Source organism: Portunus trituberculatus, chromosome 50 (assembly GCF_017591435.1).
Source record: "Portunus trituberculatus isolate SZX2019 chromosome 50, ASM1759143v1, whole genome shotgun sequence".
In the NCBI taxonomy this organism is placed as follows: Eukaryota; Metazoa; Arthropoda; class Malacostraca; order Decapoda; family Portunidae; genus Portunus; species Portunus trituberculatus.
The window spans coordinates 30,156,527-30,183,799 of NC_059304.1; the positions used below are offsets into that span (position 1 = coordinate 30,156,527).

General features: G+C 39.6%; 1 protein-coding gene across 1 annotated transcript in view; it reads left to right on the top strand.

The window, feature by feature from the left end:
* Positions 1-27,273, top strand: part of LOC123499957 (cytosolic 10-formyltetrahydrofolate dehydrogenase-like) — a 330,856-nt gene that overhangs the window by 227,233 nt on the left and 76,350 nt on the right. The window lies entirely within an intron of this gene.

Sequence of the window (27,273 nt, forward strand, 5' to 3'; positions counted from 1 at the left end):
CGCTGATGACACCACCCTTCATCTTTCCACGTTCTTTCAGAGACGTCCAACCTTTCAGGAAATCAACAGATCACGCGGGGGACGCCACGGAACGCCTGACTTCCGATCTTTCTAAGATTTCCGATTAGGGCAGAAAAAAATCTAGTAGTTTTCAATGCCTCAAAACTCAATTCCTCCATCTATCAACTCGACACAACCTTCCAGACAACTATCCCCTCTTCTTCAATGACACTCAACTGTCTCCCTCTTCCACAATGAATATCCTCGGTCTGTCCTTTGCTCATAATCTTAATTGGAAACTTCACATCTCATCTCTTGCTAAAACAGCTTCTATAACGTTAGGTGTTCTGAGGCGTCTCTGACAGTTTTTCTCGCCCCTCCAACTGCTTACTCTGTATAAGGGCCTTATCCGTCTCTGTATGGAGTACTCTTCGCATATTTGAGGGGGTTTCAGTCACACAGCTTTGCTTCATAGGGTGGAATCGAAAGCTCTTCGTCTCATCAACTCCCCTCCTCTGACTAACTGTCTTCAGTCTCTTTCTCACGGCCGAAATGTTGCATCCCTTTCTATGTTTTATCGCTATTTTCATGGTAACTGTTGTACTGATCTTGCTAACTGCATGCCTCCCCTCCTCCTGCGGCCACGCTGCACAAGGCTTTCTTCTTCCTCTCATCCCTATTCTGTCCAACTCTCTAATGCAAGAGTTAACCAGTACGCTCAATCATTCATCCCTTTACTGGTAAACTCTGGAACTCCCTCCCTGCATCTGTATTTCCGAATTACTATTACTTTTCTTCTTTTAAGAGGGAGGTGTCGAGGCATTTGCTCCCCTAATTCTGGTTGACGGTTTTGGCACTTTTTGAACTCTTTGGAGAGCCAGCGCTCAAATGGGCGTTTTTCTAACTTTCTTTTTTTTGCCCTTGGCTGGCCCTCTTCCCTACGTAAAAAGAAAAAAAAAAAAAAATGTGCCCTACGGAATTTCAACAATATTAAGTTATGATGTGAGATATCTACACGTTCTTGATTTTCAACTTTAAGAGATCAGTATTCTTTGTGTCTGTTTTCCTTAAATCTACATCATAGCCAGTGTGGTATAATATCATATGGCCTCTTCTTTTTTTTTTTGTATCATTGACTGTCCTCATGCTAATGTGCTTTGTAATATTGGTACTAAATTTTGCATTGTTTGTTTTGTGTTGTATTTCTGTCAAACAAAATATATTTCCTGTTTTGGTTTGATTTTCTACTTCTACTTCTTTGGATATTGATGATCCTTTGATGTTTAATAGTTTCATACAGTAATTGCTTTCCTCAGTTCTGTCTTTAACTAAATGTTTGGTGCCCTATTACCCAACTTCAGGAGAGGCTTCTCAAGCAATTTTTAATTCCAAAAGGATTAACATTTGAGGTGTGCTGTAATGGTTCCACTGAGGAACCTATATGGCAGGTCGGTTGCCTTATTTGAGAAGAAGGCTGGACACTCTGATCTTCTTAGCAGCAATATATCCTGTGAGGTTGTCTGCCAACCCAGTGTTCAGCCTTTTTAACATAGGGAACCAAGGGGACCCCTAGAGTATACTAATGGTCTGAGGCAGTGTGACTGCCTGGTAGAGATCACCTTGACTCATACCAGAAGGGGCATAGGAGAGTGTAGGGGGAAAGTGCTGTTTTGCACTGATAATTTAGTATAAATGCTATGGATGTGAAGGTGTCATTGGCACAGTGTTTTGTAAAATCAAAGATATGTATTTAACTTCAGCAAGCATGTTTAGTTTGGTCCCTTGTCCCTGGGTGGCCTTCATTTAGATCTTCATCATCTGTGACACTGTATTGCCTCTGCACCTTGCTGCTACTAGTTACCAGCCTTTTTTTTTGTCACTGGTAAAGTTTGGTAACTGCTTGAACCTGTCACAGATGGTGAACTTTTTTGTGATGCTGCTGGGCCACAGCCAGATCTTAAAAAATCAGAGCCACTGTCTAAATGAGACCACCTAGGAACTTAAATGATGTCAGAAGACATCTAGGCTTAACTGGGTTCAGCAGAAAATTTATACCTTCATATGCCAGATTAGTTCTGCCTTTGACATATCTAGCTAAGAAAACTCTGAATTTGTATAGGCTGAAGCTTGTCAGACAGCTTTTGAGAACTTGAGAGATAAACTAGTAGATGCACCCATACTAGCCAAAGCTAAAGTTGGTGAGCCTTTTGTGTTAACTACAGATGTGAACCAATCTCATGTCAGAACTATATTAAGTCAGAAAAGAGGTTGCTGTAGGGTACTTTTCAAAGAAACTTAAGCCAGCAGAGAATCATTATTCCGTCAGGGATAAGGAAGCATTAAATGTCCTAGCGTGCTGCATTTTTTCTCATTTTCTCTGGGGCACCAAATTCACCATTCATACAGACCATGAACCACTTTAAACCATCTTTAAATGAACAACAAGACTTCTAGGATGAATAGATAGATGCGTCACTTAGAAATGTGTCACTAAATGTCCAAAGACACCCATAACATTGTTGTGAATCAGTTAAGTCAGCCAGTTAAAGTCATACATTTTGAACAAGGAGAATGGTGGTTAGGAAAGACATGGGAAGAAATTAGAGCAATGCAAATAGATAAACCAGTATGGTGAATATTAATAGAGCATTTAGAAGGAGGAGCTTTGTCCTGACTTTGGTATGAAAAAAGCACTTTAGAACAGTTTGTGGTACAAAGTAATTAAGAAAATTGATGGAAGTCTGCATAATGTACTTGTTGTCCCACAACCATTAAGAAAAAAAGTAATAGAGAAATCTCATATTAAGCTGTCAGGTCATGTATACAAGCATCAGACAAACTAAAAATGATTTTTATTGGAATAACATGCTTGCTGATGTTAAAAAGTGTGTGAGAGAATGCCTGGTATGTCAAAAACACTTGAGCAGTGCCAGATTGCAACAACTATGGCAGGAACTTTCACCAGGTCATGCTCCTAGAAAAGAGTGTCTGTGGACTTTCTTGATTGTGCATATGGATATCAAGGAATATAGGTATATTTTGATTGTGTTAGATCATTATAGTAGGTATGTCAAGCTGTATGCACCAATGACCAAAGGTACAGAAGAGGTGTTCAAGTGCTACATAAGCGACTTTGGGGACCCCACTAAACATCAGTGTGACAACGGAGGTGAATTTACTACAGTAGCTTTCCGAGAGTTATACTGTAGACGCAACATTCACATTGGCTATGTCACACCGTACCACTCACAAGGAAACTCATTAATGGAGCAAATGCATCATACTGCACTCTCACTGCTGAGGATATCCCTTGCAATGTTTGCAGTTGTTAAGAGACACACAAGTTATGATGACGTCAGCCATATACACCACTACCAATCACACGCCCTACTAGGCTTTCTTCTCATGACTTCCTCCAAGGAATGTTGGTGCTATGTTGCCTTAATCCTTTCGCGCTGGATGTTAAAAAAGCCCGTCTGTATGATATACGGGTGGTAGTGCCTCGCACCCGAGCGCGGGAAACTCGTGCAAGCTTGTCATACTTGTCGTCTTTGTGTATTATGCTGCTATTTTTTAGTCACTATATTGCCTTCGAAGTGGAAAGTGGACACTTCTCTCTTCGGAGAAAGAGAGAGAGAGAGAGAGAGAGAGACAGAGAGAGAGAGAGAGAGTGACATTTGCTAATATTTTAGACACAAGCGGGACGCATGTAGCTTATTTTTCGTGAGGAGGAGGGGGAGGGAGGGAAGGGAGAGGGAAAAAAAGGAGAGAGAGAGAGAGAGAGAGAGAGAGAGAGAGAGAGAGAGAGATATTAGAAAATTTGTTGTTTTTGTATTTGTGTATTTACCTAGTTGTATTTACCTAGTTGTAGTTTTACAGGGCCTGGGCTTTATGCTCGTGTGGTCCCGTCTCCATATCTACACTTATCCAATTTTTCTTTAAAACTATGTACACTCTTTGCTGATACCACTTCCTCACTCAAACTGTTCCAAGTCTCAACACATCTTTTGGAAACTAAATTTTTAACATCTCTCAGACATCGTCCCTTCCTTAGTTTCTTACTATGCGATCTTGTGCTTCTAAAGTCATATTCTTCTCTCAGGATCAGTTTCTCATTATCCACTTCATCCATTCCGTTAATCAATTTATAAACTTGTATCAGATCCTCTCTCTCTTCTCTGCTCCAAGGTTGGTAGATCCATTGCCTTTAGTCTCTCCTCATATGCCATCCCTTTAAATTCTGGAACCATTCTTGTAGCCATTTTTGTAGTCTCTAATTTTCTTATGTGTTTCTTTTTATGGGAGTCCACACAACTCCTGCATATTCCAATCTAGGTCTTATTTTAGTACTTATCAATTTCTTCATCATTTCCTTGTCCATATAGTGAAATGCTACTCCAATATTCCTTAGCAAATTATACGTCTCTCTGAAAATTCTATCAATATGGCTAACCGGTTGATTATTTTCTTCCATTGTCACTCCCAAGTCCTTTTCCTTTTTTACTTTTTCTAGTTCTACTCCATCTCCCATCTTATAGATTCCCACTGGTCGTCTTTCACTTTTTCCCATTTCCATGACATGGCTTTTGTCCACATTGAATTCCATCTCCCATTTTTTGCTCCATTTGTGTGTGTGTGTGTGTGTGTGTGTGTGTGTGTGTGTGTGTGTGTGTGTATTCACCTAGTTGTAATTTTACAGGGCCTGGGTATCATACTCGTGTGGCCCCGTCTCCATATCTACACACATCCAACTTTCCTTTAAAACTATGCACACTCCTCGCTGACACCATCTCCTCACTCAAACCATTCCAGACATCCACACATCTTTGTGGGAAACTATATTTCTTCACATCCTTCAAGCATATTCCCTTGGCTATCTTTTTACTATGCGATCTCATAGTTCTATTTAAGTTTTCCTCTCTCAACGTCATTTGCTCATTATCCACTTGATCCAGTCCGTTCAACAGTTTATAAACCTGTATTAAATCTCCTCTTTCTCTTCTTTGTTCCAAGGTAAGCAAATTCATTTCTTCTAATCTCTCCTCATAGGTCATTTCTGCCAATTCCGGAACCATTTTTGTTGCCATTCTCTGCAATCTCTCCAACTTCCTTGTATGCTTCTTTTTATAAGGGAATCAAACCACTCCAGCATATTTCAATCTTGGTCTAATTACCGTACTAATTAATTTCTTCATCATATCTTTATCCATATAATGGAAGGCTAATCCAATATTTCTTATCAAATTATACGTTTCTCCAAACATCTTATCAATATGAGCCTCAAACTGCCCATGGTCTTGTATTATCACTCCCAAATCCTTTTCCTTTTCCACCTTTTTCAACGCTACTTCTTCACCCATCTTATATGACCCTCTTGGCCGTCTTCCACTCTTCCCCATCTCCATCACATGACTTTTGCTCAGATTAAATTCCATTTCCCACCTCTTGCTCTACTCCCAAATCTTATCCAGATCTGCCTGTAAAATTTCACAATCTTCTTCACTCTTCACACACCTACACAACTTCGCATCATCCGCAAACAAATTGATATAACTGTTTACTCCCTCTGGCATGTCATTAATATATACAAAGAAAAGTATTGGTGCCAGCACTGAGCCTTGTGGGACTCCACTCTCCACCACCAACCAGTCCGACTTTGCATCCCTTATTACCGTTCTCATCTCTCTTCATCTCAAGTAGTTTTCCATCCACTTTAAAACTTTTCCTTTCAGTCCTCCATAAATCTCTAATTTCCATAGCAGTCTCATGTGAGGTACCTTGTCAAAAGCTTTCTTTAAATCCAAATATACACAGTGTGTATGAGTGTGTGTGTGTGTGTGTGTGTGTGTGTGTGTGTGTGTGTGTGTGTGTGTGTATTCACCTAGTTGTATTCACCTAGTTGTAATTTTACAGGGCCTGGGTATCATACTCGTGTGGCCCCGTCTCCATATCTACACACATCCAACTTTCCTTTAAAACTATGCACACTCCTTGCTGACACCACCTCCTCACTCAAGCCATTCCACACCTCCACACATCTTTGTGGGAAACTATATTTTTTCACATCCTTCAAGCATATTCCTTGGCTATCTTTTTACTATGCGATCTTGTAGTTCTACTTAAGTTTTATTCTCAACATCATTTGCTCATTATCCACTTCATCCAGTCCATTCAACAGTTTATAAACCTGTATTAAATCTCCTCTTTCTCTTCTTTGTTCCAAGGTAGGCAAATTCATTTCTTTTAATCTCTCCTCATAGGTCATTTCTGCCAATTCCGGAACCATTTTTGTTGCCATTCTCTGCAATCTCTCCAACTTCCTTATATGCTTCTTTTTATAAGGGGACCAAACCACTCCAGCATATTCCAATCTTGGTCTAATTACCATACTAATTAATTTCTTCATCATATCTTTATCCATATAATGGAAGGCTAATCCAATATTTTTTATCAAATTATACGTTTCTCCAAACATCTTATCATGTGTGTGTGTGTGTGTGTGTGTGTGTGTGTGTGTGTGTGTGTGTGTGTGTGTGTGTTTTCACGAATGTTACAAGGCGGGACGCATGTAACTTATCTTTCGAGAGGGAGAGGGGGAGGGAGGGAACGGAGATGGGGAGGGAGGAAAGGGAGATGGGGAGGGAGAGAGAGAGAGAGAGAGAGAGAGAGAGAGAGAGAGAGAGAGAGAGAGAGAGATGGGAACAGTCTATGACGCATGTAGCTTATCTTTAGTGATTGGTGGAGACAAGGATGGTGGGAGGAGCACTAGGATTTCAAGGACAGCATACGGCGTGTGTAGTTGGTATCCAACACACTATACGGGACAACTGAACTGAAGAAAGCTCAGAAAAGAAATATGACGTCTACTTAGGCGTCACCGTATATGCTACTGGGGGTTCACGACGCCTACATAGGCGTCACCGTATTGAAGGGGTTAAGTGTCAGGGTCTGCAGAGGAACAAGACCTGCCACATGAGATGCTACAACAGACTCATTTGAACATGACAAGAAAGTTTAGGGCAGTGACAAATATGAAATGGGTGAACCAGAAAGTGGAAAAAGGGTCTCTTATGTGAGTGAAAGTAAAAACACTCCTACCTGTTGTCAGTCAAAAATTACAGGCCAAATGAATTGTACCTCATCGTGTCGCAGAGTGCATAAATGGTAGTGCATGCAGGGGATCCTTGCGATTCGACCATTCGCAGTTCGAATTATCGCCAATTTGAATTCAGTTAATTAATACCCAATCCTCAAGGTTTGACTGACTGACTCGCCAATTCGACATTCATATCTTGCATGCCACCCACCCAGTCAAATACGCCGCCACCCCAAATTTGCTGCAAACCTGCCAGGCGAAAGCGTAAACCGACGCTACCCTGTGTGTCGCAGGTGGCGCCACACTACCCTGTTTGTCGCAGGTGGCGCCACACTACCCTGTGTGTCGCAGGTGGCGCCACACTACCCTGTGTGTCGCAGGCGGCGCCACACTATCCTGTGTGTCGCAGGCAGCGTCATACTACCCTATGTGTCGCAGGCGGCGCCACACTACCCTGTGTGTCGCAGGCGGCGCCACACTACCCTGTGTGTCGCAGGCGGCGCCACACTACCCTGTGTGTCGCAGGCGGCGCCACACTACCCTGTGTGTCGCAGGCGGCGCCACACTACCCTGTGTGTCGCAGGCGGCGCCACACTACCACTTTTCCGTCAACTTTTTCTGTCAACTTTGTGAAGACTGTCAACTTTTGTTGACGCTGGTCATCACACACAACCTCGCTTCCGCCTTTGTCGCGATTGTCAACTGTAAACAAATATGGCAGCCCTTCACCTCCAGTAAGCCATTGCTATCTTTTCATTGCTATTTTTGGCCTTTAATGCTCTCTATAAGAAACTCTTCAGACAGCTTTGTCCACTCATAAACAATAGAGCTGCTCATCTTGGCCAATTGTTCCTTGGAAGAGAAGCCTTGGAATGTCGTAGTGCCAGAGAAATGTAAACAAACAACTGAACTACTTTTCACTGCTAGGCTAGCAAAAAAAAAAAAAAAAAAAAAAAAAAAAATATATATATATATATATATATATATATATATATATATATATATATATATATATATATATATATATATATATATATATATATATATATATATATATATATATATATATATATATATATATATATATATATATATATATATATATATATATATATATATATATATATATATATATATATATATATATATATATATATATATATATATATATATATATATATATATATATATATATATATATATATATATATTTACAGGCAACCCCCGTTTAACGAAGGGGTTACGTTCCTAAAAAACACTTCGTTAAGCGAAACTTCGTTAAGCGAACCGATTAAAACAAGTTTAACCCCTGATTTGAACTTCCATTGAAAGTAAGCAAAGCGAGAGTGCATCATAGTACAGTAAAAGGTTTAATGAAAGTAAGAATTATGAAGTTAAACATTTAGGTAGTTTAATTTCAGTCATTATAATGTACACTAATGTATGTATGTATGTAACTTTATAATGTTGATGATCTTAACTTTCTGAAGGGAGGAATAGTGAAACGGGAAAGACACTAACCGGCAACCTGTGGAATGTAAACAAAGTGCGCATCATTGTACTGCATACAAAACTTATGTACCACATTTCCACAAGGCTTTCCATTTTATCCATTGTAGAGTCAAGAGTTCAGGTGGTTCTTTTAGCTTGCAAGGAAGATACGGTCTCACCAGCCTCCTTAATAGAGTCTGCTGACTTGAAAATAGAGACAGTATAATATGGAATCAAGATAGTGGCTAGCACTGCTATAGTTTTCTGACCTCTCTCATGTCTGTGGATAATATCTAGCTTCATTTGGAGAGTAAGAGACTTCCTGGTCTTCTTACGAATACTAGGCCAATTGCAGGGCGTTTTGGTGTAAGTTGAGCTAGGGAAGACAAGCTGCTGCTGAGGCTGTTATGTTTTGACTGGGGAGTGAGTGTTGCGCGTATTGTCCACGAGAGGCTTGATCTTGATCTTGATCTTGATCTTTATTCTATAGGTGTCCCAGGATTTTTCCTGAGGCATGCCTTAGTACCAGCAGCTCCTGGTGTATTCAAAAGCCTGTCAGCTTGTGTGATATGGTGGGGCTTTCAAATTTTGAAAAAAATTACCTGGATAAAACTTCGTTAAAGCGAGTTTGGTGTTCGTTAAACGAGCAGATGGTAGTAAAACGAAACCTTCGTTGTAGCGAAATTTCGTTGTGTGAACCTTCGTTAAACAGGGGTTGCCTGTGTGTGTATATATATATATATATATATATATATATATATATATATATATATATATATATATATATACAGTAAGGTCTCGGGTTACGTCGGTCTCGAGTTACGTCAAACTTGCACTTACGTCAGTCCACTATTAGACGATTTAAGATTTAAAAAATTTAAAATTTATAAATCGTAAAGTGCGGGGTTTATTGTTATTGTTGGCCGCCAGGCGTCACTAGTGGTTACCCACCACACCGCCCACCTCATGCTTGAATACAATAACACTCTACGTACCTCAGTTCCACCACACCGTCGGTTTCTGCGAGGACTTAGGAGTTTCAGCTGTTACTAACTTTGGGCAATTGAACTTAAAATGCCCTTTTCCTCGGCAGTGATAGCACGTGGGCTGGTAATCATACTTGGGAGTTTTAGGGGCCGCCTTCCCCGCCGTCCCATCCTTCGCAGAAGAAGGAGGGGTGGGGGCCTGGGGCTTTCCAAAACCCGTCTTACTGCCGAATCCAGTATTTCGCCTAAAATGGCCTGGAGAGCCCGAGGAAGAACTGCCACCATTCCCTGGGCCTCTCTTAAGACCACCTTCCTTACGACTCCAACTCCCAGGTTGCTGCACAGGACGGTGGGCCAACACATAATCATCAGCCCATGTAGCAGCTTCCTTCAAAGTCCTAAACCTCTTCTCCCTCAACAGAGGTACCAGCTTCTTGTCAGCAATATCAATGAACTGCTCCATAACTACTAACTCCTTGAAAGCCTCGAGAGAGTCAACACCCTTGCTTGCAATCCACCTCTCAAACACTTGCTCCAGTGAACGAGCACACTCGAGGTAGGAGTCACTTGCTCGCTTCCTCTTTCCTCTGAATTGCAAGCGATAGGCTTCTTGTCGCAGCTCATATGCCCGCAAGATATCAGCCTTAAACTCCTCATAATCATCCAGATCATCAGCTGACATTTTATCATAAACTTCCAAGGCTTTTCCCTTGAGTTTATTCGCAACCAAGCCTACCCATCTCTCTCGAGACCAAGCAAACTCCTTGGCTTTCCTCTCGAAGCGAACAAACCATTCAGCCACTTTAGCCTCATCTAACTCAGGCATGAGCTGGAGACTTTGAACTAAAGTACATTCTACACTCTGTTCTCCTCCTCCTCCTACACTGCCAACAACTCCAGGCGTACTTACTGCATGGCGAGTTCTCTCCCACTCCAACTCTCTATCTTTATCTGCCCTTTCTCTCTCCATAGCCAATCTCATCATCTCCATCTCTCTAGCCTCCTTCTCTGCTGCTAGTCTCTGAATTTCTCATTTCTCCTCCATCTCTCTAGCCCTCTTCTCAGCAGCTAGTCTCTGAATGTCTCATCTTTCTTCCGTTTCTCTAGCCCTATCCTCAGCAGCTAGTCTCTTTAACTCTCGCCTCTCTTCTGCTTCTATCTTCATTTTCCTCATTTCCAGCTTCAATCGCAGTTCCTCCAGTCTGGCAGCTGACTGGACACTATCAGCAATACTGCTTACTGGACTAGCTCGTCGGGAGCCTCCCCTGCTTCCGATACTTCTGCCAGGGCTAATATATCCCACATCACCTTCACTGGGACCGCCACGTCCGTTATCATGAGACATACGTGCGTCCTCACTAACCCCACGCGCGGTTGACTCATCATACCCACGTGATGAGTCACCGCTAGCCTCCACTGGTGAGGTAAAAAGGCCAGTAACTCCCTCCATGGTGCTCACAGGGACTCGTTCTCATAAAAAAATAAAATAATATAAGTAATAATACCCCACACAATAACACTACACACTATAAAGCACTTGGTTTATCCTGGCGAGGTCGCCACTTTTGTTACGGTCACGGCTGCGGTTAACTGCTACAGCTCACTAGGGTGTTATCCTGGCGAGGTCGCCAACTTAGTTACGGTCAGTACAGTGGGGAATATAACACTCCACAGAGTCCCCACTACTATAAATCACAGCAGCCGTAACACTCAGGTTCTTTCAAGGTCGCCAACAAGTGTATAACTTCCCCCACTGTAAAGGAATCTCCTTAGCAATTCCTTCTCCTCCTGTACCCAACCAAGTAGAATTTATAAATGGTAGATGTTATGTGTAACAGGGCGAGGCCTTAATACCCCCTAGAGAAACCGCCCACAAGGACAATTCCACCCACTTCTCTATGAGGTATTAATGCCTCTCCACATGCCTTGCCCACAGACTGTCATAAATCACAGACTGGGACAACACGTGCAGTATATTAATATACTATCTATTACTACGACAAGTGCTTCCTAACACCTGTCAGACTGACTCCCCTAGCCTACGACTACTAAAACATATGATGTGTACGCCACATCCGGTGGTGTACACACAAGCCCAGACACCACCTACGGGTGACAACAGCCATACAAGGAGTCCAGATACTCGTCACAGACAAGTCTGACGGACGAGAACTATGTACAAACTGGCCAACAGCATGAAGCTTCTCAGCCTTCACTAGCGTGTGTGGCTACAACCACTACAATACAGTGTACTACTGAAGCTATACAAAAGATGATGGGGGCACACAGCCGCCCACCAAACACACTGGTGACCACGGCCACCACAACGACAAACAGGACGAGACAATGCCGCATCTCTACCACGCGTTACCGCCACAAGACAGGATGGACGCAAACAGAAGTGCAGCCAAACCAGCTACACTTCTCCTAGAGCAACAAGCCCGCTGCTCTAACAGTCACGGTCTACAGTTAACAAGCCAGCTACTCAAAGGAGGGCACAACTCCCAAACCGATAACTAGTGAGCACCTAGAGAAGCCCAGCAACACGTAGCTCGACTCTGCCAGAACCACGAGCGTCCGTGTCCACCTCAGCTGAAGATTACCTTGGTACTGACTCGCTCGCCAGACAACGAGAAACAGGGAGAGGGAGGCGGGTTGTCTGCTCAACAGAACAGCCCGAGGGGCCCGCGCTGGGTGGCGTCACACATACGCATATAATATAATTAAATAAAGGGGAAATAATGCGGTGCCCTTATATATATATATATATATATATATATATATATATATATATATATATATATATATATATATATATATATATATATATATATATATATATATATATATATATATATATATATATATATATATATATATATATATACCATATTATTGGTTGAAAACTCGATAATATGCTTTGAAAGTACAAAAACTCGAGTTACGTACAAAATCGACTTACGTCATGTTTCAGGAACGTAACTCTGACGTAACTCGGGATCTTACTGTATGTATATATATATATATATATATATATATATATATATATATATATATATATATATATATATATATATATATATATATATATATATATATATATATATATATATATATATATATATATATATATATATATATATATATAGATAGATAGATATAGATATACATATACATACAGTGATACTCCGCTTAATGAACGTTTGTTTAACGGATTTCCGGTTTAATGTACTATATATAGTTAGACCAAAAGACCGAACAACGTACAACCACATCCGTTTTAGCGAATTTTCTGGGTTTGAACTTGCCGGGTGAGGGACCAAATGCAGTAGTTTCGCTGTGATTGGCTGGCTCCCCGCCTCTGTCTCTAGTGCTCCTGAAGCTGGATCCAAGATTCTTTAACAATGTCAGAGCAACCTGTTGCAGCGAAATGGCATCCATGAACGCTTGGAGGGACGGTGACAAAGTTGCTTTCAGGTTGCTTTGAAGTTGCTGGGAACACCACCTCTGGAGGTGGTGTTACTGTCTTATGTATGCATTTATGTTCACAAAACAACATTTCTATTAGCTTTTTACAAGCCTTGCCCCCAAGAAAGGATTGTTTTGTAATGCATTAAGTGAAATCTTACATGGAATACCAAAAAATAAAGTGGAGACGAGATGAGCCACAGACGAAGCGGGAGACTCACGGCCACTCGGCCGCTTCTTCTTCTTCTTCTTGTGACCCTTTTGCTTGCGTGTTACTTTCATCATGATGGTTATGTTTTCACTCCTCTCTTATCTGCTATAATGGAAATCATATCTTAGTATTTATATACGCTCATGCCACGAGGATAACCTTGACTCCGTGGCACTGAGTGACAGTGAATTACTTATGAAATACCGCTGTATTTCATTAATAATTCACTGTCACTCAGTGCCATGGAGTTGAGGTTATCCTCATGGCATGAGCTTATATGAATACTGAGATATGATATCCATTATAGCAGGCAAGAGAGGAGTGGAAACAAATATCATGGGAAAAGACAGCACGCAGGCTAAAAGGGTCACAAGAAGAAGAAGAAGCGGCCAAGTCGCCACGAGTCTCCCGCTTCGTCTGTGGCTCGTCTCATCTCTGCTTTATTTTTTGGTATTCCATGTAAGATTTCACTTTATGCATTACAAAATAATCCTTTCTTGGGGGCAAGGCTTGTAAAAAGCTAATAGAAATGTTTTGTGAACATAAATGCGAGAATCTGAGAGAATTTGTGCGTAGCTCCTTTAACTAACAATGACTCATATGACATCATAAAAGTAGTGGTAGACCGGTGGCCCAATATGCTGCCAAACGTGTGTGTGTGTATATAGTATATATATATATATATATATATATATATATATATATATATATATATATATATATATATATATATTTTTTTTTTTTTAACCCATGTGGTATATTGGGGACCAGCCCAGAGCGCATCCCCCCCTATTTCCATTATTTCCTATGGGAAAATTACGTCCGCTTAACGAATTTTCGCTCTATGAACAGTTTTGACATCCCCTATCCTGTTCATTAAACGGAGTATTACTGTATATATATATATATTGTGAGGGCCAGCGCATTATTTCCCCTTTATTTAATAATGTTATATGTATAGCCTCTGGCCCAGGCGTGGGCTGTTGCTGTTCCGCTGTGCGGCCACACCCCCTCTCTTTGTTTCCACCATTTAGTGCGCCTGCGAGCTTCACATTAGTACAGAGGTAGCCTTCAGCGGAGATAGACACGCGCTCTTGGTTCGGGCACAGAGTGGAGACACGTGTTGCTGGGCTGTTCTTGTTACTCGCTAGTCATTGGTCTGGGAGTTGTGCCCTCCTGTTGAGTAGCTGGCTTGCTACTGGGTAGACCGTGGCTGTGTAGGACAACGGGCTTGTTGTCCTAAGGAGTGTGGCCGGTTGGGTCTACATTTCCTGTCTTGCGTTCGTCCCCTCGTGGTGTGGCGATGCGGAGAGACACGTTACTGTCTCGTCCTGATTGTTTGTTTGCAGGTGGCCGTGGTCACCAGTGGGTTTGGTGGGCGGCTGTGTGCCCCCATCATCTTTTGTATAGTTTCAGTAGTAAACTGTATTGTAGTGGTAGTAGCCACACACACTATTGAATGCTGAGAGGCTTCATGTCGGCCAGTAGTGCGTAGGGTTGTCCGTCAGACTTGTCTGCGACGAGTATTTGGACTCGTGTATAGCTGGTGTCACCCGTAGGTGGTGTCTGGGCTTGTGTACATCACCGGATGTGCTGTACACATCATATATTGCAGTAGTAGTAGGCCAGGGATGTCAGTCTAACAGGTGTTAGTAAGCACTTGTTGTAGTAGGATAGTATAAGTATATAATATACCGCGCGCGTTGTTCCGGTCTGTGAGTTATCACAGTCTGTGGACAAGGCGGGTGGAGAGGCATTAATACTTCATAGAGAAGTGGGTGGAATTGTCCTTGTGGGCGGTTTCTCTATGGGGTATTAAGGCCTCGCCCTGTTACACATAGCATCTACCATTTATAAATTCTACTTGGTTGGGTACAGGAGGAGAAGGAGTTGTTGAGGAGATTCCCTTGCAGTGGGGGAGATTATACACTGTTGGCAACCTTGAAAGAACCTGAGGGTTACGTCGGCTGCGAGTTGTAGTAGTGGGGGCTCTGTGGAGTGATTTATAATCCCCACTGTACTGACCGTAACAAAGTTGGCGATTTCCCAGCATAACCGTCTAGTGAGCTGTAGCAGCTAACCGCAGCGGGGGGGTGAACCGTAACAATATATATATATATATATATATATATATATATATATATATATATATATATATATATATATATATATATATATATATATATATATATATATATATATATATATATATATATATATATATATATATATATATGTGTGTGTGTGTTCAAATATATTTACATCTACTTATCAAGATTTTATTGATTTGAGATTATTGCATCATTCCAATTAACAAGAAAATTAATTTTATTATAAAAGTGTTAATTAGAATCCATAGATCTTAATTGGACTAAAATTTTAATTTTGTCTGACTCAAAACAACAGAAAGCCACCTCCAGCCTCAGCCCTAAGAAGCACAATTTCCTGCCTTTCAAAGATAAGCTTGAGCTTATAAGAAAGTGTGAGGCAGGTATAGCTCAATGCGTTGCTGCAACGCAAATATGTGTCCCTAGATCAACAGTATTAACAATTTGAAAGAACAAGGACAAGTACCGTGAGACTGCTGCAAGTGTTTTTGTTTCCAAAAATATACTTACTGTACAGCACCCTAATGTTATTAATAAAGAAAAGTTAGATATAAATGAAGCCTTTGATAGTACTGATTTAGTCTTAAGTTAGTGTTTTCTAGAAATTATAGTGATGTTTTGAGGGGCTCTAGGCTGGAGGTTCGTCCCCCTAATTCATAAGAATCTTATGGGAAAAATTGCTTCAGGATTCGAATAAACGCTGATTCAACTGATGTAAAGCCCTGTCAAATTGCGAGGACCCCCTGTACTGCTTGTTAAATGTGTTTGATGGAATAGAGTTACAAGGGGTTACAAACAATATGAAACTATATATAGGGAAGAAGCAGTGGATAATAACCTGAAGAAGTGTTCATACCTGAAAATGTAGAACAAGAACCTTTAACACTGTGCAGAAGATCATCCCCTTGGCTCTTTGAGGAAATGTAGATGAGCTAGGAAAACTATAATTCTTTTTGTTACTCTTTTGGTTGTTATTTTTGGTATTATATTTTTGTGTTTGTGTTTTATGGGGGGAATTACTTGTATAATGTATTTGGTACTGTAAGATCTCTGGCATATAACCTGAGAATAAGATGTCTTGTAAGGATGACACATCTTTCACCCAACATCTCAATTAGCGAACTTTGTAAATCATTTCATGAACATAAGGGGAAATTAGTTAACTAGATGTATTATCTGAAGTTATAGGCTGAATGTGTGATGTCTGGGTGCACATATTTTAGATTGCCAGAACAGATTTGTGGACTATAGTTATCTATGTCTAGAGCATAGACACCTAGGGAGAAAATTTAATGTAACTAAATCCAAAAGTTATAAAATCCAAGTCGTGTTAAAAACACTTTCCCCAGGTATGTAACAATCCAAACCCTATGAGAGGTTTCTGAAGCAATTTTTAACCCCACTAGGATTCAATTTTGAACTGTGCGATGTTAGTTCCACAGAAAAGCCTAGATGGCCTTATTTAAGAAAAGCAGCCATTTTGGCTTCAACCTCCTTAGCAAAAATATATCCTGTGATCATATCTACCAACCCAGTGTTCAGCCCTCTTAACATAGGGAACTGGGAGGACCCCAAAAGTGTAGTGAGGTTTAGGTTTAGCAAGTGTGACTCCCTGGTAGAGGTCACCTTGACCTATACCAGAAGGGGCATAGGACAATATAAGGGGGGCAAGTACAGTGTTGCACTAATAATTCAGTGTGAATGTCATGGGTGTGAAGGTGCCATGGCATGGTGTTGCTTGTGTAAAATAAAATATTCATGTTTAGCCTTAGCAATCGTGTTTAGTTTGGTCCCTTGTCTCTAGGTGGACCCGAGTTGAAACTTCATCATTTTTGACACTGTATACTGCCTCTGTCCCTTGCTACTACTTACTACCCACTACCACATACTGTAAGGTCATCGCTACATCCTGTTCTCTTATATTTTTCAATTATGCTTATATTTGTCCATCCTGCTTTGTATAATACCCAATTTTTTATATAGAGACCTGTTTCACCATGTTCTTTGTGCTTTCTCATCTCATTTCTAAGGAGCCACTGCATAGTCATTTTTGGTTCGCTCATTAGAAGCCATGGGAATAATATCAGATTGATTCTACTCCCATGGCTGTAAGCTGTAAAAGTCTCTAAAGTTGTGCTTAGTGTATATAGTAGTTGCTTCTATATAAACAAGAATATGTAGAAGACACCTCAGCTCCATAAAGGCAGTTTCTAAGCAAAGTAATCTTACCATATGGTTACCACATCACCAGGAATTTCAACACTGTTTCATCACCACTGCAAATTGGCCACAACAAACTTCTAAGATATTCACCGTTTCCTTAATTCCTTTTAGAATTTAATCTAACACCAGAGAACTTTGTTATTTAACTAAATAGTAATTAATGATAGGTAATTAGTTATTAGCCAGTTGATATTTAGCCACTATCACCAGTCAGTAAGTTCATTCCTGGTATGCATGTTGTTTTGATTCACTACTTTGCAAATTAATTGTAGGAGCCTTAAGTGAACCAGAGACTGCTCCAGGGATACTTCAAATTTATTTTTATTCCTTTATCACTGGATCATTTATTTCCTTTTACTCTAGGGAATCTTTTCTAACAATATGAAATGATATTAATTTAATTTGTTGCAAGTCCTCGAGATTGTCTGCCCAATTTTTTTTTTCTACTTTATAACAAAATTTGTAGCTATGTGACTTGTAATGACAATTATTATGATAAACATAAGACAGTCAAAGAGAATGAAAAAGAAATAATATAAACTGATTTCATTAATTTGATTGCCTTAAATATGGAATGACTTGTGTCTGAAGAAGACTGTAGATTGGTGGAGAAGGAGGTGAAGGTATGTTGTTTGAACCTATGGTAACAACACTACAGTACTTATTGTTAAATGCTAGCAAAAAATGTACAAAACTAAAAGAAAAAGACTGGGAAAACACTACAGGAATTCTTCCACAATGAGCAAGCAATGGCTACACTTGTCAGGACAGTGTGTGCATACTTAGCAGTCACTGTACTACCTTGTGCATAATGTACATTTCCACTCATAAAACTAGACAAACTGTCAAACATCGATAACTCGGACCCTGATAACTCGGATTTCGTGATAAGTCAGACTCTATTTGACCCAGGGATTAAAGTCCGTATTGAACTGCCAGTCCATTTTTTTATTTGAATTTTTTTTTTTTATTTCTATTGACATTATCAAAAATCTAATTCCAACAAAAAATTGCATTTTTTGTTGTAGTGTAAAATGATACCAAACAAAAGTTGATGAGCATTTATATAAATTTTGTGAAAATATTTGAAGTGTAAAAAGACACTTCGAGATATTCACTCCTAAAGATTTTTCAGAATTTCATCCTTGTTTTGCTATTTGTATTCATCTGATTGACATGAAATTTTCACTCATTATTGTTGATTCAATGGTGACTCTCTGGAACATGATAGCATGATAATGTATCAGATCTCCATTTGTCTACAAAATATTATTAACTTGTACATTGCAAAAAGTTTAGGGTAATCATTTCTCTAACTAGGCTGCAGTACACATTAATTGGTCACTTCCTCAGCTGGGTTTGAAAAGTAGCCTGTGATTGAGCAGCAGCTGTGAACCCCCATTGTGAAGGGAAGGGACTCAAGGGAAGAGGAAAGTCAAGAACGGATTAGTAACAGCCTTGTGTTACTTACCCACAACTCTCTCTCTCTCTCTCTCTCTCTCTCTCTCTCTCTCTCTCTCTCTCTCTCTCTCTCTCTCTCTCTCTCTCTCTCTCTCTCTCTCTCTCTCTCTCTCTCTCTCTCTCTCTCTCTCTCTCTCTCTCTCTCTCTCTCTCTCTCTCTCTCTCTCTCTCTCTCTCTCTCTCTCTCTCTCTCATTATTATTATTATTATTGTTATTGTTGATATTATTATTACTATTATTATTGTTATTATTATTATTATTATTATAATTATTATTATTGTTATTATTATTGTTGTTATTATTATTGTTATTATTAGTATCATCATTAGTAATATGGTTCCCATATATAAGAGCGGAAGGAAGGAAGAACCTTTAAATTACAGACTGGTATCACTAACTAGTGTAATATGCAAGATGCATGAAAGAATAATAAAGAAACAATGGATCGAGTTCCTTGAAGACAACAAATTAATATCAAATAGCCAATTTGGTTTTGAAAAGACCTTGAAGACAACAAATTAATATCAAATAGCCAATTTGGTTTTGGAAAAAGACGGTCGTGTGAAACTAATTTATTGAGTTTCTATTCTAGAGTAGTTGATAGAGTACAAGAGAGAGAGAGGGATTGGTTGACTGTATTTATTTGGATTTAAAAAAGGCATTTGACGAAGTGCCACATACAAGATTACTATGGAAGTTAGAGGAGAAGGGTGGCTTAAAAGGAAGCACATTGATATGGGTAGAAAATTATTTGAGGGGGAGAGAAATAAGGACAATAGTTAAAGATATGAAGTTCAAGTGGAGAGCAGTAGAAAGCGGAGTGCCGCAGGGATCAGTATTGGCACCAATACTTTTCCTCATTTATATTAACGACATGCCAGAAGGAGTGAACAGCTACATAAATCTGTTTGCAGATGATACGAAATTGTGCAGAGTTATAAAGCAAAAAGAGGATTGTGAAATACTGCAAGAAGACCTAAATAAGATCTGGGAATGGAGTAAAAAGTTGGAAATGGAATTCAATGTGGACAAAAGCCATGTCATGGAAATGGGAAAGAGTGAAAGACGACCAGTGGGAATCTATAAGATGGGAGATGGAGTAGAACTGGAGAAAATAAAAAAGGAAAAGGACTTAGGAGTGACGATGGAAGAAAACAATCAACCGGTAAGCCATATTGATAGAATTTTTAGAGAGACATATAATTTGCTAAGGAATATTGGAGTAGCATTTCACTACATAGACAAAGAAATAATGAAGAAATTGATAGGTACTATAATAAGACCCAGATTGAAATATGCAGGAGTAGTGTGGACCCCTCATAAAAAGAAACACATAAGGAAATTGGAGAGACTACAAAAAATGGCTACAAGAATGGTTCCAGAATTTGAAGGGATGACATATGAGGAGAGACTAAAGGCTATGGATCTACCAACCCTGGAACAAAGAAGGGAGAGAGGGTATCTGATACAAGTTTATAAATTGATCAACGGAATGGACCAAGTGGATAATGAGAAACTGATCCTGAGAGAAGAATATGACATTCGAAGCACAAGATCACATAGTAAAAAGCTGAGAAAGGGAAGATGTGTGAGAGATGTTGAAAAATATAGTTCTCCGCAAAGATGTATTGAGACGTGGAAGAGTTTGAATGAAGAAGTAGTGTCTGCAACGAGTGTGCATACTTTTAAAGTAAGATTGGATGAGTGCAGATATGGAGATGGGGCCACACGAGCATAAAGCCCAGGCCCTGTAAAACTACAACTAGGTAAATACAACTGAGTAAATACACACACACATTCTGGGATTTAAGGAAAAGTTAGATAAGAGTAGATATAGAGACAGGACAGCATGAATTTGAACTCCTCCTGTAAACAACAACTAGGTAAATACAAACACGCCGTACCACCGCTGTGCTATCAAGACATTTCTAAGCAGCTCCCAGGGAAAGCAGTTCAGCAGGCATCGGAGCCTAGCCTAGACATATGTATGGGGGGTAGGGGGCCATAGGGTTCTCCTGTCTCAATAATAAATAAGATATGGATACCCTATAGACAGAAAAATGGAGAGAGAGAGAGAGAGAGAGAGAGAGAGAGAGAGAGAGAGAGAGAGAGAGAGAAGAAAGTCGGCGGCACAGCCAAACATATGACACCAAAACAAACACCATGTTGTGAAAATCAGCGATATATTGAAATGCCTGTTGGACTGAGGAGATTGACTGAAGATAATATGAATAAACACTTTCACGGATTTAAGGAAAAGTTAGATAAGAGTAGATATAGAGACAGGACAGCATGAGTTTGAACTCCTCCTGTAAACAACAACTAGGTAAATACAAACACGCCGCACCACCGCCGTGCTATCAAGACATTTCTAAGCAGCTCCCAGGGAAAGCAGTTCAGCAGGCATTGGAGCCTTGCCTAGACATATGTATTGGGGGTAGGGGGCCATAGGGTTCTCCTGTCTCAATAATAAATAAGATATGGATACCCTATAGACAGAAAAATGGAGAGAGAGAGAGAGAAGAAAGTCGGTGGCACAGCCAAACATATGACACCAAAACAAACATCATGTTGTGAAAATCAGCGATATATTGAAATGCCTGTTGGACTGAGGAGATTGACTGAAGATAATATGAATAAACACTTTCCTGGATTTAGAGATGAAAGAGGCAATATGAGGAGACTGATAAATGTGGAAAGAGAGATAAGATACATTAAAGAAGTGATGTCAAGTTTAATGAACAAGCAGGACAGACTGGTAACAGAAAACACCAAGCTGAGATTGAGATTAGTGAAATGTAAGAAAGTCAGTGTAATAAATCAGGGAATGAAGGAGGAGATACATGAGATAAAGAACAAAATGATATATTAAGGACCACATGTCATGACTATGAAGACTCCTTAACGAACCTACAGAAAAAAAAGTACAGGATGGGATGGAAGACAGAGTAGGAAATGGAATGGGTGAAAACAAGCAGGAGGAATTACAAAATGCATGGAAACAGGAACAGGAAGAGGAAAAAGTAAAATTTTCAGAGGTAGTAAAGACATGAATTCAGAAAAAAAACAAAGGTTATACAAGTAATTAAGGAGAAAGAAGATCTAGTGAGAGATACAGTGGATAAGAGGAAATGTTTCTAAATTTTTGGGATGAAGGAAAATAATCCAAACAATTTCATAAGAATGTGAAGAGAGAGAATTGGCCAGAACTATTATCAAACAGGTCCAGGAAAGCACACAGTTGGACCAGGAAGTGGAGGAAGTGATTAGGTTGGGAAAATTTACTGAAGGGGGTAAGAGACCAATGAAAGTGAGAATTAGTTCCCAAGTGAAGGTGGAGGAAATTATGACAAGGAAAGGGAAGCCGGGTGATGATACTAAACGTAAAGATATATGGATAAAAAGAGACATGAACCTAGAAGAGAGGGAAAAAGAGCAAGTGCTACAAAATGAAGTTAAGGAAAAAAAACGAGAAAAAGACAGAGATTGAAAAAATAATTTTTATTGCAGGGTTCTGGATATGAGACTAAAGAAGTGGTGTCTATGGAAGAAGGAGGAGACAAGAAATTAAGAGTGACTTATACTGATATGGATGGGTTGTTATCCAGTATGTTGAAGGGTAGGGATTATTTGAAAGAGAAAAACCGGATGTAATGTGCATCATTGAAACAAAACTAAGAGAGGAGATACTTGTCAACTTTAAAGAGGAGGGATATAATACCTGGAGGAGAGACAGGAAAGATAAATGGGGTGGAGGAGTGCTAATAATGGCTCATGATGATATATGTGTGAAGGATGTTCAATATGGAGAGGACAAAGTAATGGGAGTAACAGTCAAAACAGAGAAGTTGAAGAAGAGAAAAATCATAGATATGTGCCATCTAGGACAAATACATGGGGAACTGAAGAACAAAGTTATGCAAAGAAAGGTGATTAAGTGCCTAGATAACATGATAAGAGATGGAGGAATACTTTTAGTTAGAAACTTTAACTGTAAAAAGTAAACTGGAGAGAGATGGAAGTAATGGATAATGCTGGACAGTGGAGCGAGGAAGTGTTACAGTTGACTATGGTTAATACAATGGATCAGTGGGTGTAGGAGTCAACAAGGTACAGGGAGGAAGAAGAACTATCGTTGCTTGACAGTATTTACAAAGAAACCAGATCTCCCTCCAATCATACAATATCTTAGTCCTGTGGGAAGAAGTGATCATGTGACATTAGAGATGCAAATACAAGAAGAGGATGGGATAAGTTACAGGGATAACTACAAAGGAGAGAGATTGAATTATGCAAGAGACAATTAAAAAAAATTAAGGATCTATTTTGCTGATATTGAATGGAGAATCATTATATATGGACAGACAACACAAGGGAAATATGAAATACAGTAATTGCCCGCGTATCTGGATTGCCATTATCCAGAATTCGCTACTATCCGGAGCTGCCCCCAAGCGTATTCAAACCTACCGCGTGAATGATCCCTCAATTCCGCTAGGCGGCAGCATTTACTCTCATGCCCTCCCGGAGCTGGATCCAAAAAATTTTAAGGGAGGCGTCCGATTCAAAGACCAAAAAAAAAAATGTGAAAATTTTTTTTTTGTGGAAAAAAAATATATAGTAGGTATACACGTTAGCTGTTATTTCATGAAGTTTTATGGTGAAACAGGTATACACATTAGCCATTATTTCACGAAGTTTTATGGTGAAATGTGCTTTGGTTTCCATTTAAGTGCCATTTAAAGATCCCGTACTCAACCACGTGCGTTTGTTTACATCAGCAGAGTCAGTTTCATTTTCTCAAAAACTACGAAAAAAGGCAAAAATCTTAACTTTTTTTTAGTGGACATGATACGGCAACACTGAAAGTCTATGGGTGGCGTCAATCAAGGCACCAGCGAGGCTCAGTAGGGGAAAGCTATTAGAGAGAGAGAGAGGTTGTTACTGTGTCTCTCGCTACCCGCCCTTCACTCTGCTAAACAGCACGTAATTTATTTACTACATCCTGCTTTTCACCTACTGCCAACCATGGGATGGGTGTCTAAGAGGAATAAGCAGAGGAAGGACGCCTGGAATATGAGTATGGAGGCTCAAACAATAAAAAGAGCGTGTTGAACCTGACACCTCAAATGCTCCAGTACACATCCTCGCGTCACCCACCACCACCACCCTCACCACCGCCACACCATAGCCCACCACATCTCACACAGAACAAAGACAAGGAAGTGAAGAAGAAAAGGCCTCATTACTCACAGTTAGAGAAGCTCTTCTACAAAATATTGAGAAAGGAAATGAAGATGTGGAAAGTAACGATGAGCTTGTCATGCTGATGAAAAGAAGGCTGAAAAATCTTCTTTCCTCTCATTATTCTTGCCCAGATCCTGCCTTTGACTACAGTTTCAAGCCTGATGTATACGAGAACACCATAACTATGCACTGCACAACATGCAACTTGAAGAACACATCACAACCAGAAAAAGTGAGAGCTGGACATCGGAAGAGAAACCTCTTCAGGACCAACATATCATTGACAGGAGGGGGACTAGGAGCCTCATATACATCTAATTGTATTATGAGATTGTAGATAATAAAAAAGAACATAGAGTAAACCTGAATAAACTTCCTAGTGTGTTATAACGGGATTGAGATCGATCAATAAACTTTATCGGCCTGTATCTCAAAATTCCCCTTCTAAAATCTATTTTAAAGCCAATTTTAGCCTCATTTCAATGAAACAAAAACTAAAAAGGAGAAGAATACTTCTTCTTTCAATCCATGTCGCTATTTTTTTTTTATATATGTGACCTGTAATTTTGTATTAATATTTTTTTGGTCAAAAAAAGTAAAAAAATAAAGATTTTGAAAAAAAAAATCATTAAACAAAAACAAAAGATGAAATGAAAAATCTAATGATGTGTAAACCTTTCACATTATAACACGTCTTTGCCACAGGAAAATTAAGGTTATGGAGCAAATAATAACGCCAGAATACACTCGAAAGTTTTAGTTGAAATTATAATTGCACGGCGGGTTTGGGGACTAGAATGGGGATGAATGTCTAATATTGATGTACATGTTCCCAATACTTCACAACATAAAAATCAGAGTGTTTCATGCATATTTACTGGAGATATGAAGAACCGATCTAAATTGGATGCTCTCCCTAATAACGTCAGAGCAACCTCCTGCCGTGAAATGGCATTTATGAACGCTTGGAGGGACGGTAATGAGGTTGCTGTCAGGTTGCTGGAAACACCACCTCTCGAGGTGGTGTTACTGTCTTATATATATACAGGCAAGCCCCGCTTAATGAAGGCTCACACAACGAAGTTTCGCTACATCGAAAGTTTCCTTTTACTACCATCTGCTCGTTTAACAAACACCAAACTCGCTTTAACGAAATTTTATCCAGATAATTTTTTCCAAGTTTGAAAGCACTGCCGTATCATGCAAGCTGACAGGCTTTTGAATACACCAGTGCCTCTCGTGGACAAAACGCGCACCACTCATTTCCCTAGTTCAAAACAATAACAGCGTCAGCAGCAGCTCGTCTTCCCTCGCTCTACATGCCACCAAAACGCCCTGCAATGTCGCCTGGCATTGCTAAGAAGACCAGGAAGTCTCTTACTCTCGAAGTGAAGCTAGATATTATTCACAGACACGAGAGGCAAGAAAACTAATAGCATTGCTTCACACCATGGCTTGACTCCATCTACTGTCTACCATTTTCAAGTCAGCAGACTCTATTAAGAAGGCTGGTAAGATCATATCTTCCTTGCAAGCTAAAAGAACCACCTTAACTCGTGACTCTGTAATGGATAAAATGGAAAGCCTTGTGGAAATGTGGTACATAAGTTTTGTATGCGGTACAATGATGCGCCCTTTGTTTACATTCCACTAGTTGCCAGCTAGCGTATTTCCTGCTCCACTCTCCCTCCCTTCATAAATTTAAGATTATCAACATTATAAAGTTACTTACATACATACATACATTAGTGTACATTATAGTTATTTAGTCTTAAATTAAACTGCTTAAATGTTTAACTTCATAATTTTTACTTTCATGAAACCTTTTACTGTACTATGATGCACTCTCGCTTTGTTTACTCTCAATGGAAGTTCAAGTAAGGGGTTAAACTTGTTATAATTGGTTCGCTTAACGAAAATTTGCTTAACGAAGTGTTTGTTAGGAATGTAATCCCTTTGTTAAGCGGGGTATGCCTGTACATTGATACTCACAAAACAATATTTTTATTACCTTATTGCAAACCTTGCCCCCAAGAAAGGATTGTTTTGTAATGCATAAAGTAAAATGTTATATGGAACACCAAAAATAAAGCAGAGATGAGATTGGTCACAGACGTGGCAGAAACTCGCAGCGACTCGGCCGCTTCTTCTTGTGACCGTTTTAGCTTATGTGACTCTTTCACCACGATATTTATGTTTCCACTTGTTTATTGCCTGTTATAATGGATACCACGGCCCTGTGTTCATATACCATCATGCTATGAGGATCACCGTATGTTGAAGTGATATAATTATAATGTGGAGTAATTATTTCTCATCTTGTCCAGTTTTATACCTCTGTCTAAACACAGTCTTATGTAATAGTGTTATTGTGAAAGTATGTGATGTATAGTTGTGATGATGAAGGTAATGAGGAAAAGAACATTGTTTGAAAAGATCATAGCAGTCTTATGATATAGACAGAGGGTGGAGAAGCATGGTAGTGAGAGATGGTTTAAGGTGAGGGTCTAGGTCTATGAGGGGGAGATAATACGGTGATGGAGGGGAAGTGAGGTTTCAAGGTTAAGCTGTTGCCCACAACTGTCTGCAGTTAATGTTTTGTTTCTTGTTGACTTCTTTTCTTGAAGTTTCTGATTCTAATTCTGTCAAATTTACTCCTGTAAGGACATAATTATTTCTGAAAAATTAGAGAGCTAAATGACACATGACCCCTCTTGACACCTGATCACATGCTGAGTCACTGAGTAAGAGAGAGACACACTAAAGGTTGAAATTCATCAAGAGAAAAATATTCATATAAAAGTTTTTGCATAGACATAAGCATTAAGTGATTCGTCATTTTTTAGGGCTTGAGTGATGCTATGATACAACCACACAAGATATTTATAAATTGGTTCCTGATGGAAGGGTATTTAGTTATCAAAAAATAAACTGCAACATGTGGTATTTTAGGGTCTGAAGGTTTCAGAGAGAATAATCCC